The sequence below is a fragment of the Neofelis nebulosa genome, chromosome 2, assembly GCF_028018385.1.
Source record: "Neofelis nebulosa isolate mNeoNeb1 chromosome 2, mNeoNeb1.pri, whole genome shotgun sequence".
In the NCBI taxonomy this organism is placed as follows: domain Eukaryota; kingdom Metazoa; phylum Chordata; class Mammalia; order Carnivora; family Felidae; genus Neofelis; species Neofelis nebulosa.
The window spans coordinates 165835388-165855880 of record NC_080783.1 but is presented as its reverse complement, the minus strand read 5'-3'; the positions used below and the strand labels follow the sequence as shown (position 1 = coordinate 165855880).

Genomic DNA, 20493 nt, shown 5'->3' with positions numbered 1-20493 from the left:
GCGACAGGTGTCATCATTCCTGAGCTAGAGAAGTCAAGACTCCAAAAGCCCCACTTCTAGAAACATCAGAATCAAGCTTCTAGAGTTTCATGAACTGCAGTCCTATACCTTTTGGCTGTCTTTCATAGTGTACTTAAAAAACAGAAACCACAGGGAGAATGGCAGGTTCAAGTGACCCTCTGACCTTCCCTTACTGGACTTTGTGATATCACCCCCTGGCACATATGCTCAGGCTTCTAACCCTGCTGGAACAGGACTTGTCTCTTAGGATTTTGTGACCATTAAGTTAGTTATCGCATGGAAAAAAAAAATACTTAGAACACTTCAGAAAGCATGAAGGATTGGCTACTGTTTTTACCATTTTATTAGGGAACTGAAAATCTAATACCTACCTTTAATTCAACATCATTACCAGGTCTCAGGAACATTGAACTTCCCACTATGAACCCCTATCCAAACCTGGAACACAGAACTCAGAAACAGGAAAGCACTGGCCAGAGAAACCCAGCAAAGCTGTGAAGTCAGCCCCCTGAATCATTTTCTCTTCTGCCTCCAATGGACTCAGAAATAAAGTTCAGCTTTAATGACTATGTTGCATGTAATAAAACACCGGTTTCATGACTCCCGGGATACTGCGTGGGCAATACTGCCCCCCTTCCCCCAACACCCCCAGAGATAATGAAAGTGAAGAATCCAATTTGAACTCCCTGGGAGAATAGGCAGGAAGGCCAAGGCTACCCCTGGCACCTGGAGAACGATCCCTATAAAAGGAGGACACTGGTTATACCTGTTCCATGGGGAAAAGTGGTAAGGTATCAATATAGGGCATTTGTAGATTTGAAACCCATGGTTTTCCACACCTATACCAAACCAGCAGCTTTGCTATTCTGTGGGCTGTCCAAGCTTCCCATTTCTCAAATGGCTTTGGAGACACATTTTAGTTGGGTGGAAAATTCATTTGGAATACTGGGAAAGGAGGTGTGGAAAGGCACTGTGGTTCTTCACATTTACTATTTTCATCCTGTTACGGGGGTGGTGCTCTGACATGAGGAAATCTGCACTCCATGGTTCTGTAGGTGCAGACTCAGACTGCAGAGTATTACTGCAGGTGGAAAGATCTATGCCTTTCCATATTGGGAAGCATTGACCAATCATATCCTTAGGAATCATGTTACCTTCTCAGTTAAACTGCCCTGCTCTGCCCTGCATGAGAAAAGCATTTGCCAATCAGTTTTCCAAAGACAAGAAGAAAGCCAGAGAGGAGAGCAAGTCCTTTGCATAAAGCAAGAAATGGTTGGGGAGACAAACAGGAAGAATCTGAGCACCGCAGAATATCTAGGGCAGCTGTTTAACATTAAGAATGGATCCCGGTGGGGTGAAGCAATAAAAGATGAAGATTCATTGAGGAAGTGATCAGGATGCTTCTCATTTAGACTTCTTGAAATGGGCATTTTCCAGTCAAGATAGTAGAGCCTGTGGGCCAAAGAGATCTGTTTCGGAATTCTATCTTTACGTCTTTCTGGATGAGTGACCTTGAATGAGTCTCAGTTTGCACATGCAAGATAGAAATCATGGGACCTACTTCCCTAGGCTGTTGACAGGACCATTTGGTACACAAGTACTTAAAAATACTAGTTCTCCTTCCACCCTGGTTTAGGATGGTTGGGTTGACCAGTTACCAGGAAATAAAGGGGAGAAAGGGGAGGGCAAGTTACATTAAGAGGAAATAAAGAATTATATTATGGTTGTCAGAAGCTTTTAGGTTCCCTGAGAAACCTTGGTTTTCCTGGGCCTTTGCCCTGGGAAGAAATTAAAGAAATTTCAAAATGCTCACATGCACTCCCACATTCCATAGGAGAGCCGCCAGTCACCAGGGCTTGTTTGGGTAACCTCAGAAGGAGGCCGCACAGACCAGCCTCCTCCCAGCCTCCAGCAGACATATAATCTGGGGTTATTTATGCCAGCGTTCCTTCCCCAATCAAAAACTCTCTGACCTGGCTTGTATTTTCTTGACGCTTTCAATTAAGGAAATAACAAAACCAACCCTGTCCTACATCCATGGTTAAGCCAGGCAAAAATGGACTCAGCTAATTATAAATTTGGCCCTGGCTGTTTTCTTAAGATGCCCTACAGGCCTGGGTGTGCACAGTTATAAAAATGAATGAGTACAATTATTTCGCAAACCAGCCTAACAGTTTAGTTCACATTACCTCTGTCGTTTTTCTCCATCACGTCAAGCATTTGCATTCTGGAGAAGTATTTTCCGCGTGTAAGTAGCCATTTTGCTAAGCATTGTCAAAATGATCCCTTGCTATAATGTGAAGCACCGTCTCCTAGTTGAAGTAAGCAGTCTGAAATATGCAATGGGGGAAACGTTCCTCCCATCGGGCCTTTTGCAAAGTGACAACTCAGAAAACATCCACTTATCCCTACTGTACTGCTTAAAGGCTATACATTTGGAAAAGGAGCTGGGGATATAACTGTTTCATAAACGAATGAGTCTGAAGTACCACGGGATATAGTAAAACTACATCCATTGGTGTTTGCCAGGTTGTAGAGGGGCTCTCTTCTCACTTCACTTGCCCTGAGAGGTGTGTCACCAGCCCCTCTCAAGTTCAGATTTCCCTCCGGAGTTTCAAACCTGCAGGCTCACTTCCCACTGGAGGTCTCTACTTCCACGGTTCAGAAAGCCAAACAACCAAAAGCTGGTACACAATCTGCTCATCAAGTCTTGCAGATTTATTCCCCTCTCTCTCCTCACAGTCACTCCTCTTGCTCAAGGCCACCATGCTCTCGGGCCTAAATAACTCAACCATATGCCCCATTCCTGTCTGTTCTCCACACTACAGCCAGGGAGATGACTTCTGAAATACTTTCAATGCCTTTACATGGTCCTCCTTAAAATTTTTAAAAGTTGAAACTCCTTGAGGCACCCTGGTGGCTCAGTCAGTTAAGTGTCTGACTTCAGTTCAGGTCATGATTTCATGGTTTGTGAGTTCGAGCCCCACATCAGGCTCTCTGCTGACAGTGCACAGCCTGCTTTGGATCCCCTGTCTCCCTTTCTCCGTCCCTCCCCTGCTTGTGAGTTCTCTCTCTCTCAAATAAATAAACATTTAAAACTAAAAATAAAATAAATAAAATAAGATCTGGAACTCCCTGAATGGCATAAAAGGCTAATTTCTGGCCCCTGGTTGGTATTCTAGGTTCATATTTTAGGAGTTCTTCCCTACTCCTGTCACCCAGGTGGCAGGTCACCTTGAGTGTAGCCTGCCACTCCGCCTCCAGCCTTGGAATATGGGTGACAGCCTGGAATTGTAGCCCACCTAGACCATTTGGTGCCTGTGCAATGGTGGGCAAGTCACCCAACTCTTCTATCTACAGATGAGGACAGAGGTAATGCCCATCTCCTACAGTTGGGACGATTAAATGAGATAATGCGCATGAATTGCTGAGCACGGCCCTGGCATACAGTGAACACTCAGTAAATGCTAGCTGCTATTCAAGGTTAACTACACTGGCTGTACTCAAGGTCCCTGCCAGCACCCCAAATTTTAAAAAGGTGTCGTCTCTGAGCGGATGAATTAGAAAAAGGTTCCTTTTATTCTGAGCTGAGGATAGCACTCTGCATCCCCACTCATGCCAGACTCCTGTTCATCTTCTAAAATTTGATAGACTTAATCCTGCCTTCCCTCACTCACTAAAACTTGAAGTGGCCCTCGCACCCTGTGCATCCATCACTGTAACACCCTCCTACAGTCCGACTACCTATTTCTCTCCCTACCCACTTCCCACGAAGACGGAGAAGTTCCCGAAAGCCAGGGACTGCCTCAGTGTCTTTCACCACTCTTATCGCCCATGTCTTTACAGAATAGATATTCATTAAGTATCTGCCAAATTAACACCACCCTTCTTTCTCCAAATACTTCTATGACCCAAAATTTCTTCTGTTACTCCACCATTTCTATACCCCACGTGTGGTCTATAGTTTGCTCTGTTTTGGTGGCATTCATTCTTTCCCCAGGGCCTGCTGCCCTTTTCCTACTCCCACACATATGCATACATGTACACATACACACACACACACCCCTCAGAAAGATTCCTCAAAGTTGGCCCAATGGTCCTACTGAAGAACAATGTACCTGTTCCCCAGGGTGAAAGGAGAGCTTTTAAGGGAAGTCATCCTGAGGGAGGTAGTGTCTCCTTTCCCCATTTCTATCTAAATTATAATATGGAGCTGCATAAATATTCTGCCTGAGAGGGCTAGTGGGGGCAAAGGAGGAAACAAGATGTAACCACAGGGGCTAGAAACCAAAGAATTTCTCTGAGTTTAACGATTAGCAAAGCAATAAAAGGGTTGGCCTTTGAGGTCTATATCCCAAGTGTGTAGGGATAAGGGAATAGGTGGGATTACTTGCAAGAGATTCCAGAGAAGAAAACCTGTATGGCACTCACTGAGGTATAACATATCATGTCTTTGGTAATCTACTCAAGCCTCCTTTGCCAAGTTGGAAAGGAAGTTCATGAGGAACTGAGAACCCATAATACCCGGTGCTGCCAAGAGGGAATCAATATACCTCTGAAACCCCTAATGCTAGGTAGACCATTCCATCTAATTCATTTTTTCCTTCCACCAAATATTTTTAAGCACCTGCTAGTTTCCATGCACAATAGTGGGGGATAAAAAAAAAAAAAAGGACATAAAATGTGAAGTTTGCTCTTAATTGTTTACAGTAGCGTAGGGAAGCCAGGCATAAACACAAATAAGTATAATCACATGTGGTTAGCACTACATTAGAATATAAAGTATACCGTCAGTACAAAGATGTCAAGAGTGCTGGCTAGGGGGTCAAAGAATATAGCACAGAATACATAATCTTCAGGATAACCTCATCCATAAGAGGTGATGTTTAACTGTAACTTACAGGATGAGTAAGAGTTCATTAGGTAATGAAGAGAAAGATTTACAGGCAGAGGGAACTGCATGAATAAAAAGCCATGGAAGCATAAACAATATCATGGAGTCAGAGAAATTGAGAAATCAACTAATTCAATATGGCAGAGAATGGGAGTGGAGAGAATGGGCAAGGTGGGCGAGCAGGAAGGGTCTGATGACAAAGGGAAGAAGCTTGCTCTGAATGCTGTAGCATTTTGTTTAGAAAGATGTTTACGCAAAGAGGCCCCGCAGCTGTGTGAGAGGGTGGGGACATTAGCATAGAGAGATCTAGAGAAAACTCAGGCCCACTGCACTGACACAGTTCTCAGCATACTTAAGATTACCTAATCTCGTAGAAACTATCACCAGAAGAACCATCCCTGTTTTCTAAGTAATCTGAATTCAACAATGAACCGATCTTTGCCTAAGAATGCTTGAGAAATCAGAACCATTCAAACTGGCAAGTGTTAAAACACTGGAAAGCAAACATGGCAATAGCTCTTTCCCATTTGACCATAATCAACATAAATGCAGAGAGAAAACAAACTTGACAGCCAAGGGAGCAAAACACACAGTGGGCTTCTTTGCTTTCTCCCCAGGACACTGTCAACGTACACAGCATTTAGAATAGCTGATTTGATGGTTACAGAAATCTACCTGCTTCTTCCTCTCGCCCCCACCCCTTCTCTCCGAAAGCAATTAGAGAAGAGAGCTTCATTCACACTGAATCTAAAAATAGATGGCAGAGTTCACAGACTGACAGCTGCATTCTCATACAGTAACCAGGAAAGGAAAGGGATGGCTAATTTAACTTAACAACTTCCAAAACAAACAGGGCAGAAGTAGTCCAGGATAAAGAGAAAACACAAAGGTCAGCTCTTCAAAGAGCTGGAAGAGGAATGGGGTCACTTGGTGGCAGTTTATTAGTCCTCCCCAAATCCTGATGAAATCAGCTAAGTATTTTGCCCAGATCTGCCTAGAGTCCTTCAGACAAGAGCTCTGGCAGACAAAGCTGCTACAGGAATCCAAGCAAGAAGGGCCAAGACTTGCCCTCTTAACTTCTCCATGCATCACCTGGATACCCACAAGCTGAGTAAGTCACTACGTTTTCTGGATAAGATAAATGAACACATTCCCCACTCCTACCACCACATCTAAATCATACTGCCTAGCCTGGGGCAGAGTAAAAAAAAAGTTATCAAAAGTTATCCAAGAAATTAACAAGGATCGCTAAGAGGGAAAAACCAGGTGTCTAAAAGGAGTGACCGTTTCTTTTCCTCTTCTGGGTCCTAAAATGTTTTAGTTTCTCTCCTCATTCTGGCCTCCCCAGGGAGGGGATTATGGTTGCGCTTCAAAGAAACAAGGGAATGCCTGTGGGCGGGAGGCAGATTCTCTGCAGCACCGGCTCTCAGGGGGGCTCCCAGCCAGCTAAATGTCGGAGCACTGTACCCCAGCATTCCCCTGCCGCACTGCCTCCATTGCCCTGGTGACTAAGCTGTTTCAACAGCTGTGTTATTGCTGGATTCAGGCCAGTGTTCTTCACACAGAGGATTTGTGTGGGGAATTCAGGATTTGGGGCTCTATTTGCAGATGAGGGCCTACCCTTGATCAATCAGCAAGGGCCTTCCCCAGACTCAGGCTCCAAACAGCAATGAGACGATATTGGGCTGCCTGCCACCCAGCCTTCCAGAAGATGGACAGACTCCTTACAGCACAAAGGCGGGGGGGGGGGGGGGGGGGGGGGAGAAGGTGATGTGTCCATGACAGGGAGAGAGAAAGAGAAAGAAGGAAGCAAAATCAAAACCACCCTTGGTTGAGCCCCAGAAGACCTCCACTGCCCCTCCCTCAATATAAGACACCTGCAGGAACATGCTCCTTTTTCTTCTCTTTCCCTCCTGCCATCTCCCTCAGTCTCTCCTTTGAAATAACTTCTCTTGCCCTTCAGGTGTTGTTGGCACCCCCTTTGCTCTACAACACAAAGTCTGGGCAGCCCGTGGCCTCCCTGCCTCTCATCACATCACTTACACTCATTTATGTTCCTATCACCTCTGAGGCAAGCCGGGCCTGCTGACTTGTTCCCTCACTACCCCAGCCTCTAGGTTCTTTGCTCAGCAGGCAGGCACTCCTTTACTAACTACTGAACAAACCACCAAAGTCCTTTGCACAGAGGGGTGACCCTTATTTCCTGTGTGTGTGGGGGGACAACAATTTTCATTTCTAGTCCATTCCAGGATGCACCTAAGAGCCCTATATTAACCTGCTCTCTCTCCTAAGTTCTCATCAAGAGGAACTAGGCTATATTTTCTGATATTGAAGAGACCATGGAAATGGGAGTTTTTGCATAAAGAAGGTATTGTATTCTTTTTTAATTTTTTAATGTTTATTTATTTTTGAGAGAGAGAGAGAGAGAGAGAGAGGGACAGAGACAGAGACACAGCATGAGAGGCAGAGGGGCAGAGAGAGAAGGAGACACAGAATCCGAAGCAAGCTCCAGGCTCTGAGCTGTCAGCACAGAGCCCGACATGGGGTCCATACTCACAGAGTACAAGATCATGACCTCAGCTGAAGTCAGAGGCTTAACTGACTGAGCCACCCAGGTGCCCCAAGAAGGTATCATATTTTCAAAAGAAATAAAACAACGATTTTTAAAATCTCCAACTTTTGAGTGCCTACTCCATGCAGACATATTCAGATGTGTAAACATTTTCAGACACATACATGCCAGCCTGACACAGATGATTGATTATCTGCTGTCTCAACACGAGGAAAATGAGGCCTGTGATCATACTGCTAGAACGGGAGAGAGGCAAACTATGAACTCAAGTGTGCCTGACACCACAGCTCAAGTTGTTTGCCATTATGTCACAGATCAGTTGAGTTAGGAGCCCTGTTTCTTGGTCTAGGTAAAGCCAATTAATAGCTGTACCATTTGAGTATTTTATGCATCGTATTCTTTCATTAATTACTGAAGTTGGATCAAACTAAGGTCCCTAGTTCTAACATTTCACGAATGTAGAAATCTAACACACCACCAGCTGCTGAGCTGCATTCTGCACTTGCGGCATTGTGGCAAAAACAAAGAACAATAAAACAATCCCTGCCCTCAGGCCACTTGTAAAGGCGTTAGAGTGACAAGGGATAAAAACTCCAGTCTGATGAATGTAAGAGTTAAACAGTAGCAAATACAAAAATCCCAGAGTACACGGCAGTACTTGAGAAACAACCATCCTAACTATAAAAGGACAATAGTACATTTCAACAGTGTTTGTCTCCCCTCACCCCAAAATATCTTTTTGCTGCCAGCAGGACTAGCCAGCTAGCAGAAGGGATTCCGTCTGTTTCACGGGAAAGCTTTGTTTCTGACAAGTTTCGTAAAGGAAAAAGTAGGCTAGAACAAGCTTTTTATTTCCAACCCACCTTTTCTTCGTTCCCATGAATGAGGAGGGGATACAAATGAAGGCAGGCAGCCAGGGAGAAAAATAATATGGCTGGTGGTTCCTGACCTCTTGGATTCCTGCCGTCAGAGAAGCCCGAGAGGCAACATTTAATTGTGGAAAAACCAGCCTTGCTCTTCTCTTATCTTTTTCCTCTGTGACTTAAACCCACAATTACTGGCAACCCCTAGATTCTGAGTCACTCAGCTGGTGGTGGCAGCGATGGCTGTGTCTGTAGCTGAAAAGCAAAAGGGGAGTCAGATTTTACCTGCCTCCGAAGGCAGCCAACCTCGAGCGAGCAGCCCTAACCCAGCTTTACGACTTCTCCCATTAAAAAGTTCACAGATGCCCTCCCGTCGGGAATACCACCGTGTGAGAAGTCCAAATGGAAAAAAAAAAAAAAAAAAAAAAAAAGAAATGCGATTTCCAGCTGCTGCATAATACAAAGAACAAGCTACGAATCTCAAATCCTGAATTCCACATTTTATTTCAGCACTGGATACGTGATTTTAAATTCCTTTTCTTAAGGATCAAACTCCAAATTTCTTTGCCTGGCCATCAATGCAACTCACTAACTGCCCCCTCAGTCTTTTAGGAGCTTATCTTTTCTCTCCAATATGAATTCTTCTCCAGGCTAACAAATGGGCTCTCTGTCCTTCACATACATGTTCTTTCACAGCATTTCATGGTGGGAAAATAGGGATCTTGGCCCTGACTTCCTCACCTATTAACGAGGTGACCCTGGAGAAGTCACTGCCATAGTTTTAGTCTGCAGAGCTTTGAGAGGTTGTGTCCCATACACTTCTACTCTTATCTTAAATTATTATCCTATTCCAAAACATTTTAATTTATATGTTAACACACGTTTACAGTCAAATGTAATTAAACCATGCCTTGTGGGCATATTCTCCTAAGGATGCTGAAAAGTTCCCACATCTTCTATTTTAGGGTGTTCTCCGATTTCTTAAGTACTGATCAACATGTAATTTGAAACTCATGGGGTCCACCAATATCATGAAGTTGGAGCTCTTACCTAAAGATTCATGGATAACCTCTGGGGGTTCAGTTGAAACATGAATACAAGATGTCTCAATGGGACTTATGCACATTTTTCTCTGAAGGTCAAGGTCCTTGATCCAAAGTTAAGAACCACTGTCCTGAAGTAATGAAAGGCCTATTGCCAACAACCACCCAGGTCCTTGTATTGCACACTCAGCCCTGCTATCTTCCTTTCTGGACTTCTTCGTTCTCTCCAGAACTCACACTCCTTTCTGCTTGAGTCCAAGAATAATAAGAACTCAACTTTACTGAGCATTGACCATGTACCAAGCACTTACTATGTAAAAGCTGCATAAGTATTATGCTAGTTTCATCCTTAAAACAATCTTATAAGGGTGGCACTACAATTACACACCTCTATTTTATAGATGAAGAAAATGAAGTACAAGGAAGTTCATTAACTTATCAAAGGTGTCACAAAACTTATTAAGTGTCAGGTCAAGAACTTAGCCCAAACACTCTGGTTTCCTAGAACAAAATTCAGCTACTCTTGGACTGTTTCTTTGCCATCATCTATTAGTCACAAATTTCAACATCTCCTTGAAGATTCTACCCTTCAGGACTTGGTTAAAAAATTACCTTCTCAGTTAAGTTAATCATTTCCCCTTCTTTGTTTATGGAATACTCTAGGCACTTAGCACTGAACACATTGGTGTAATTTTTAATTTCTTTCTCTCTGCACTAGACTGAGCTCCTAATTAGTTATTTTGAGTACATCTTGAGTATTTACACAGCCTGGGGCTATGCTAAGTATTGAGACAAAAAGATGAACAAGATACAGTCCCTGCCTTCAAAATTCAGTCTTGCAGGATAGAGAGAAGTAACAAAGAAGGGCCATGAGGTTTTTTGAAACTGTAGTATAAAGGATAAGGACTTATCTTTGTATCTTAAATCCTAAGTCCAAAAAATGCCAGCACGTAGTAGAAGCCCAATAAATGACCACTCAATGAATGAAGGAAGTTGGGAAGAAGGACTCAGAAGCCGGACTGTTGAATTAAAAGATCGACCTTCCTTTTATGAAAACTCTTTGAGGTTATTTATACACTGACTCACCTAAAAACTGCTTCCTGTGTTGGTGTCTATGATACATTTTTTAATGTCAGACTAAAAATACACTTCCAGTACACCAACCCTGTCTGCCTACCCAAGGACTAGAAATGAACACAAGGTAAACACATAACAAAATAAAATACTAGAAAACTCACTCATGTCAACACTAAGCTCACCCACTAGCAAAGGGGCATCTTCAAAAATGGTTCATACTTGAGGGTCTGTGAAGTCACCTATTTATAATGCTGAAGGGATACTCATAAGATTTTTATAAAGCAAAAGAATCTTAAGTGAGTCATGGACTAGCAGCAAAAGAGAGCTGGAGTGATAGGACCTCAGGAGTCATCTGGTATAATTTCCTGTTCAGAACAGGGAGATGCTCCATAGCACTACAGACGGACTGGGGGTGGGGTCAAGGCACTGGACTCCAGAGATCATTTTTGCTTATAACCCCTCTATTTCTCAGCTGTAAGACTCTGAATATGTCAATTTCCTCACTCTGCCAGAGAGACCTGTTGATATGATCAGATGAAATAAAAGTAAAGTTGTCTTGATCAGAGAGGATTCGGTTGCAGGTAGCAGGATTTCACCCGCACTAGGTAGGAAGAAATCAGCTGGATAGAGCCTGGGTGGCTCAGTCAGTTAAGCATCCGACTTTGGCTCAGGTCATGATCTCACAGTTTGTGGGTTCGAGCACCACATTGGGCTCAGTGCTGACAGCTCAGAGTGTGGAGCCTGCTTTGGATTCTGTGTTTCCCTCTCTCTCTGCCCCTCCCCAGCTCTCTCTCTCTCTCAAAAATAAATAAACATTAAAAAATTAAAAAAAAAAAAAAGAGAAAAGAAATCAGTTGGATGGAGACAAGGGTATCTCAAGAAATTTGAGGGCAGAAAGTACTACCAAACCTGAGGGACTAGAACCAGGAAGAAAGTCATCTTTTATAGTCGATTGTAATTACACCCCATAGACCTTCACCTCCACTTGTCTCTTTGCACCTGGTTTTCCCACTCTGGCTTCTCCATACATGTGGTGAATGATGGTTGCCCAGGGAGCCCTCAGGGCTTCTCATTTAGATGCCAGTAAAGGTCGGCCTAGAAATACTGAATCCCAATGTTGCACAAGAGAGAATCTGATTGCTCTCCTTAGGTCGAGGGCCCATCCTAATCCAATCAGCTGCGGCTGGGGGGCTGGTCGTGCGGCCAGCAGCCCACTTAGCTGGTGTGGTGGAAGCCCGCACTCTGAGGGACAGGAAATATGGTAGTTCTGCAAGAAAATGGTATGAAGCCAAAGCGAATGGCTGGCCACAAAGACAACCATCAGCACCACCCTGTGCAAAGTATCACTGTGGTCACCATTACGATTCTCTCCACTCCAATAAGCTTTTGCTTGATTACTACCAGTGTTAAGCTGCTCCATACTTCAAGAGACAACTTCAACTGTGTGGCAGCAACTTTTTTTTTAAGATGCTGTATTTAAATATTTTGAATATTTAAAAATTTAAGTTTAAATATTTAAATTAAAATAAATATAAAATTTCAATATTTTCAATCTTCCCCCAAACCTTACCTGTAAAGAAGATATAACCTTCTTTGTTAGGTTAGGTCTGAACTTCCCTTATGGCCATAATATGAATAACAGGTAAGGCAGGAAAGACAGATTCCTTGAACAATTATTTTAGGAAATAACCTCGACCAGAAAAATTTAAAAACCAGAACCTCCTCTTGCTCTAAAGAATTACTACTACCTCTCCAACTAACACTATTAGTACTAATTTACTAAAGCAAAAGAGGAACTGGAACCATATCTAGCCTCAGTGTGGAGACAATAGGTAGATATTAAGGGAATTTTTTTTTTTTTTTTCAAATGTAGAGTCCCTGGCACTTTTGCAAGTAGAATTCTGCTTTGTTGAACAGAGGATTTTCCTTCCCCCATCTAACTTATTTTTGTTTTGAAAAGCATAATCCAGAAAATCGTTTTTCTTTATATTTTCTTAAGTTAACCAAAATTGAAGTATGATTCTGGGGAAAACAACCTCACATTAGCTATGTGATGACTGACTGGCATTTAAATACTGACAAGAATACCCAAAGTCAGAAGAGGAGGTTAAAAAAAAAAAAGAAGAAAAAAAAAAAAAACCAAACACCTTATATATAGTGGGGGTGCCATCAAGGAATCTGTTGCTGCTAGCTGCTTTGCTATTCACATTCTTCATTGATGTCACCAGGATTTATTTTAGTAACCAGGATATACTTGTTATGGATGCAAAGAGAATCTCCTCGTTTATATTCTAAACTCAGAGCAGGAAATCAGACACGTGGGTGATCTGCAGCTGTGGTACTATAAACAGATTCTAGACTGCACTACATTCGCTGAACTACAGATTGGGAGATCTAAGAGAGAAAAATAGAAAATGCACCATCTTAGGAAGACCAGTGCAACTTCTGTCCAAGAATATTTGGGTGCTGTTTGGTAGAAGGCTCACTGACCTGTATAAGTTGTGTACTTGTTGCTGTGTACCATCCACCTACCTACATGGTTGATGTACAACTAGGAGATCCTGCTTTGTATTCAGCCAGCTATGCTACAGTGGGCAAGTATCTCAGGGTGTAAGGTTTCTTCGTCCAGTAAATTAAAAGATTAGTCCTTTAACATTTTTGGGACAAGTACCCAACTTGAAAACTTGACAAAAGCCACAAACCCTCTTAGTCTAAAAATAGATACAATAAATATGACTGGAATTTTACACAGAATACCAGGGGGCTTCCCTGGCCCTTGAAGTCCACCCATAAGGCTTCTTGGTTGAAGATTACTAGACTAGCAGCATTTTACGTTCCTTGCAGTGCTCAAAGTCTGCAATCACACAGCTGAGGTTTAATAACAATTACTATAAATTATTCAAACCATAGATGAGTATGTTTTGTTATGACTAGAAACTAACCTGATACAATCTACTTTCCAATGTTAAATTGACCCGCAAGCCAATGGATAACCGGAAGGAAATAGGAGGGACTGGATATACCAAACTATAAACATTAATTTAAAAATCATGGGAAGGTTTTAGAGGAGCCCAATTCTGTTTCTAGGCTGTATTTCTTCTCTTGGATATACATAACACAAAACCTTTGAGCCAGATAATGGAGATCCAGAGAGTTTATAGTGATGCTATCCAAGTAATGAGCTTACCAATAATCACACCCAAATAAAACAAAGTCACAGGTTCCCATGTTCCTGCCAATATAAACCTGTTCACAATGGTTAATTCCAAAGTTGTGGCTGAAGAGAGTCCCTCAAAGGGAAAGATAATCCATAAATGAAAGCAAACAAACACGATGTTCCTAATCTCTACTGTTCTGGTTAATCAACAAAATATATTCTTCTCCCGTGATTTTAGTTTCTTTCTATCCTAAGTCAGTAGGTAAGGCTGATTCATACTAGAAAATTCTAGGTTCTTGCCTTGGTTTTAAGGGGGCACAGAACTCCACATGAAGAAAGCCAACTGGTCACAGAAGCTCATCTCAAATATTGACAACCTCCCTATCTTTTACCCACCTCCTCAAGCCCCACCACATTTAAGTCTCCTGGATCTTTTTGATGTATTTTGAGCTTTTTCAGTTTATCTTTTTTGGGGAGGAGAGGGCAGAGGGAAAATCTGAAGTCGTTTTTGTTCACACTGACTCTGAGTAAGGTAGGTAAAGAAATATAAAAGGTAACTGAAAAAATATTGATGACACCAGCCTGTAATAAAAATTATCCAATCAGAAATGTTTCTTAGAAACAGAGACTGTCACATGGTCATGACTCAAATACGGTCTCTTTTTGAAAGTAATGGGAGGGTAGAATTACATTTCTTCTCAGTAGTTGCTTCAACATATTTTGTTAAAGAAGACTATCTGATAAAGCACAGAACTCCAGCCGCATGAATACCATTTTACCAATGGCCTGGTTCCATCCATCATTAGCAGTTGTAGTTCTATGGCATATGGAATCCTCTCCCCCATTAAGCTCTCTTTGTGGAATCTTCCCAAAAGGCATCTGGAAACCTAGACTTAAGAACCAAGATTCTTGCTAATGGCTAAGAATGAGTTCACAGACTTTCTTCCTCCTATAAATTCACCCCTAATCATTCTGGATAACATGACTGTTTTTTACAGTCAACAGATTGTTCTTTTATTCTAATTGTCTTTGTGTGTGGTGTCTATCTAACATTCCATAACAGGTGTACAAATGGAAGAGCACAGTCACTTTGTAAAAAGTGAAGCAGAACTCTCAGCTATTGAACTTGAAAACTGGGTAATATTATCATTCTAATTATTTTTTTTGACTAGAAATATGTTTTATAGAAATGTTTTCAGTTTGAGAGAAGAAAAATCACTTGTCAGTTACAGAAATAATTCCATCATTTCGTGCAGTCATTTACAGTAATGAAACAAGCAAATAAAACTTAACACTCGATCACAGTGGCTCAAGGCAAGACAATGACTTCATTACCGAAGAACAGAATAGATGTGCTGGCTTTTCTTAACACACAGCATTTACCATTATTTCTTCAGTGTAAGGAATTTTCAAACCCCTTAACATTCTAGATTTAGTACTCGACACAGATCAATCTATCTTAAGGCTCTCTGCCAATGAATCTCGGTGCTTCTACTTCAACAGCCTGTGGATTTGAAAGCGTGGTAGATGCATGTCAAAAAAAAAAAGTTTCTTTGATCTCTGCACCCAGGTTCCTCAAAAGAAGCCCCATGGAGAGTCTGAGGTTATGCTAAGTATGTGACTTGCAGTTGTAATTAGTAGAGTGAAATTCCTTTTAACAAGTGGGCACCATCTTAGCCAATCCAAACCTGTCTTTCACAAATGCATACAGAAATCGAGTGACTGATAATACACTTTAAAAAGAATGAGATACACCCACTTTAGAGGGTATTTTCAAATAACAGAATTTGGTGTCACAGACAATCTAAGCCCATCACACAGATAAGCATTCATTTTTTGCAGTGATTAACCATATATCCAGATACTAGATGTTTCACCTGACTTTTCTCTGACACCCTTTTGTATACTCATACTCTCTCCATTTCCTCTATGTGGTAGAAACTGAAGTCCTGTGTCCCTTACAACTCTACAGAAGCACCATGTTTGTGCCCTGACAAAGAGGTTAATTCCAAGGCTTTGAAAGGTTCAGAAAAAGTTAGCAACAACTCAATCACAGATTTTTGACAAATAGGTCTGCTAGGAATTTGTCATTGGTATTTCACTGAAAGGTCAATTATTCCTGTTTCCAAGCATCTATAGGTCTCTAGATTCCCTTGAATGGGACTCCCCTCCCCAGCTCTTACAGCGTATTGGTTTTTTTTTTTTTTTTTTTTTTTTTTTTTCTTTAATCTTTATTTTTGAGACAGAGGGAGACAGAGTGAGAGCGGGGAAGGGACAGAGAGAGAGTGAGACACAGAATCCAAAACAGGCTCCAGGTTCCGAGCTGACAGCATAGAGCCTGATGCGGAGCTTAAACTCACAAACCATGAGATCAGGACCTGAGCCAAAGTCCCACTGAGCCACCCAGGCGCCCCCAGCCTGTTGTTTTAAAACTATCACCACTTCAAAGCTGAACCGCCTACTGCTTTCCATACTTATCACTGAAGGACAATTGTAGGTTGTAAAATGTTTATGTTTAAAAGGTGAAAAATAGGGGTTCTGTTTAAAGTTGCTTTTTCAAACACGGATTACCTTTTTTACATAAGGTACATAGACTATCTTCTTCATCAATAATCAAATATAATATACATTCTCTAACCACTTTTGTCACTATAAATTTCCCTAGAATGTCATCACTCCCCCCGCCAAGGCATCAATCTGATGAAATCTTAGAACTGATTACGTAATGACAAGCTTTTAAAGAGTAAGTCAATATTTTCCAGATTCTGAGGGTTTGTCAAGATCTCAAATTCTAGCTAAAACCAGGATCACCTTAAATGGAAAAGTCTGAAAAGAATATACATTTAATATCAAATGACTAAAAGTCATTTAAAATATATAATTCTTAGGGCATCTGGGTGGCTCAGTTGGTTGAATGACTGACTCTTGATTTCAGCTCAGGTCATGATACCACAGTCACGGTCATGGGATAGAACCCCTCATCGGGCTCCATGCTGAGTGTGGAGCCTGTTTAAGATATTCATATTCTCTCTTTCTCTCCCCACACCCCCCACACTCTCTCTTCCCCACTGGTGCTCTCCCTTTCAAATTAAAATACAATACATAATTCTTAGATTATTTTATCTGCTCAAAGACTCTTCAAAGGTATGTTTATTAGAGAAAAATTTTACATATCAAATAGGTAAAATCTCTTATTTGAAATCTGGAACTCATTTCATCGACTGCCTAAGAAAGTTTAAAGAAAAAAATAGAATTGGTCCTGACTTCTCCTTACATTTGAGGTAATATTGTTACAGCTGAATCTCTGATAAGCAGGAAGCCATTCACATATAATAGGATCCTATTTACCACACCCCTGATCCCTTCTTTCTTGTCCTACTGCTTCTGCCAGAAAGGCATCCAAACTAATGATAAAATATAAAAAGTAGACAGCAATCTCATGTGTTAACACAGGATCAGAGGAAAACATAGACCTCCAGCGTCTTATAAATATTATTACAATTAAAAATCTCTCTATAAGCAGACAAGTAATCACTATTTAATTGATGCCTTCCTCAGTGTCCGTAAACAAAGGTATAGAGAATAAATGTAGGGAAAAAATATTCCCACAAACCTAACATGTAACCTTCTCATATTAAAGTTAACAGCTCTCACCTATAGCTACTGCCCCAAAAAAGTATTTTATTGACCTGGTTTTCTTGATGGCTCTACGGTGTCAGTTACTTTATACATTCATTGAAGGAGCTGTTAGTTGCTGATCTTAATTTTTTAGTCTGCCCCCATCAGGTATGGGCCCTCATGTTACAAGAAATTTAACAATTTTTTTAAGAATCTTTAGACAATTATTTTTTTTTTTCAACGGTTTTTATTTATTTTTGGGACAGAGAGAGACAGAGCATGAACGGGGAAGGGGCAGAGAGAGAGGGAGACACACAGAATTGGAAACAGGCTCCAGGCTCCGAGCCATCAGCCCAGAGCCTGACGCGGGGCTCGAACTCACAGACCGCGAGATCGTGACCTGGCTGAAGTCGGACGGTTAACCGACTGCGCCACCCAGGCGCCCCGGTTTTTTTAAGAATCTTTGGTACAATCTTTTTTCTAGATGAAGATAAAATATATTTTGGAGGCAGAATACATACTTGAGAGAGAAAAAAAACAGAAGACGTTGAAATTCATTTACATATAGAAATGTTTAAGCCTCACCACTGAAGGCATTTTTAATATTTAGGATTAGTATTTGCTGGGAAGTAATTCATTTGTGAAGTTGTTAACATATATATAATAGGTTCTGATCACCAAATAGGGTGTGTGTGTGTGTGTGTGTGTGTGCGCGTGCGCGTGCGCGTGTGTGTATTGGGAGTGGGTACTCCCATATCCAACAATTCTCTGACACCAGCAGAGTGTCCTACAACACAACTCAATTCTGACACTATCTAACTGGAGATGGCACCTAATCCCAAAGGGTAAGGGCTCAGTTCCACAGGGCACCTTCCGCTTTACATGCCAACCTCAGGCCCAGGGTGCTACCTGTACTTCTGACCAACTGGCTATAAAATTAGAGGTTCCCACAAAACCCTACTTGGGTTTAATCTGCTAGAGCAGTTCAAAGAATTCAGAAAACCCATTAACTCACTAGGTTACCAATTTATTACAAAGGATATGAATCAACAGCCGGATCAGAGTTACATGGGGCAAGGTCCCTAGTGAAATTCCTTCTTGGGGGCGCCTGGGTGTCTCAGTGGGTTGAGTGTCCTACTTTGGTTCAGGTCATGATCTCATGGTTCATGAGTTCAAGTCCCGGCGCAGAGCTTGCTTCAGATTCTCTGTCTCTGTCTCTCTCTGCTCCTCCCAATCGCTCTCAAAAATAAACAAACATTTAAAAGAAAGAAAGGAAAGAAGGAAGGAAGGAAGGAAGGAAGGAAGGAAGGAAGGAAGGAAGGAAGGAAGGAAGGAAGGAAGGAATTCCTTGTTTCCTCATAAAGCTTGTGGCCCAGCAGGGTAGCATAGGAGGTGTTCTGGTTTCCCAACCTGGGAGCTCTCTGAAATCCCTTCCTTTGGGGTTTTTATGGAGGTCTCATTACATAGGCATGACTCATTAAATCTTTGGCTATTGGTGACTGAGTCGACCTTCAGCTCCTCTCCCCTCCCTGAAAATCAAGAGTTTTCATGCTTGGTTCCCCTGGCAACCAGCCCCCACCCTTAGTGCTTTCCAAAAGTCACCCCAGTATATAAGCCCAGTTGTGGTGGAAAGGGGCTTGTTATGAACAAGACACCCATTTCACCTTTATGGATTGATGCACCAAATATCATAACAAAAGATGCTCCCATTGTTCTTATCGCTCAGGAAATTCCAAGGGTTGTGGGAACTGTAAGCCAGGAACTGGATAAAGACCAAATATATATGAGAAGTATATTTTGGTGATCTGAATGACCAAATACACATTTCTTACAAATCACAGTGTCACAACATTGCATATTCCTCTCATTGTAGCACATATCTTTCTTTTTGGTAAGTCAAATGTTTCCCAAACACTGTCTTTCCCAACTCCTTAAAAGAACATGTTCTTGTTCAGTCTTGTATCCTTAGTACTTAGTGTTTAACGTATGGTTGGGACATAATGAAGTCTGAATGAGTGAATGAATAAATGTGTTACACAAACAATGAAGAAGACAAATAGGCAAGAGAATGTGAACATGTGAAATACAAAATACACCACGGAATGCTTCAGGCTGTGCAAATCTGGACCTTCATATCAGCCATTCCTTCTAGCTTGAATGTTCTTTTATTTGTCCCCACCCTCACCCCCAACTCCTCATCTGGGTTTTCACTCTTTGACACTCACTTTAAATATCTATTTGCTCACTTCTACACACACACACGCATGTACATACACACATGTACGTGTGTGCCAAGGCAGTCTTCCCTTTCCACGTTCTAAAGACTTTTCTTTGTATTTCCACAGCCTCCTGTGCACACCGTGGTTGCAGCCCCTAGCACATCATACTAGAATGATTGTTTATTTGCTCATCATTACCACTTGACTATAAACCCCTTAAAGGACAGTGTCTTCATCTGTATCCGTATCCATATGTCTAGCCATCAGCACAATGCCTAGTGGTAGTAAGCACTCCACAACAGTTTGAAATAATGGGTATGACACTGAATGAATGGAAGAGGCTCTCTATTCTGGAAAGTCATCTTAGCATATCTTTTTGTTCCCAATAAGAGGCCAATCAAGCACATGTATTGGTAACTCCTGTAGAAAATGAAATTAATGATTAAATATTGAGATTATTGCCTATACAGGAAAATAAGAATTGGAAACAGTGATGCTCTAATCCATGGACATGCCTCAGGCAGAGAGGACTCCAACACACCTTTTCCTCTTTCCATCTCACCCTGGATCCTGTGTCAGTAAGAAATGTTTTCTTCCTAGGGGCACCTGGGTGGCTCAGTTGCTTAAGCACCCGACTTCGGCTCAGGTCATGATCTCAAGGTTTGTGAGTTTAAGCCCCAGCATCAGATCCTCTGTCCCCTCCCTCTCTGCATCTCCCTCGCTTGCACGCTCTCTCTCTCTCTCAAAAATAAATAAAACATTAAAAAAAGTGTTTTTTTCCTTCTCAACTTAAGTTTCCCTATACTGTTTTCAGATGCCACACATTGATCTGTCTTCCAGAAATCATCCAGTAATCTCCTGCTCATGCAATGTGTATATGTCTCATGTCCTCAGAATCTTGAACCACAGCTGAGTAAGCTAAACACACACACACACATGCACACAACAAACAAACAAAAAAACAAACAAACAAAACCCTAGTTTTATGGGAAAATGGGTGCTCATGGGTTGGCATTCCCATTTTGACAG

General features: G+C 41.7%; 1 protein-coding gene across 3 annotated transcripts in view; it reads right to left on the bottom strand.

Annotated features, from left to right (window-relative positions):
• The window catches only part of WLS (Wnt ligand secretion mediator), a 101704-nt gene that overhangs the window by 37561 nt on the left and 43650 nt on the right, over window positions 1–20493 (bottom strand). The window lies entirely within an intron of this gene.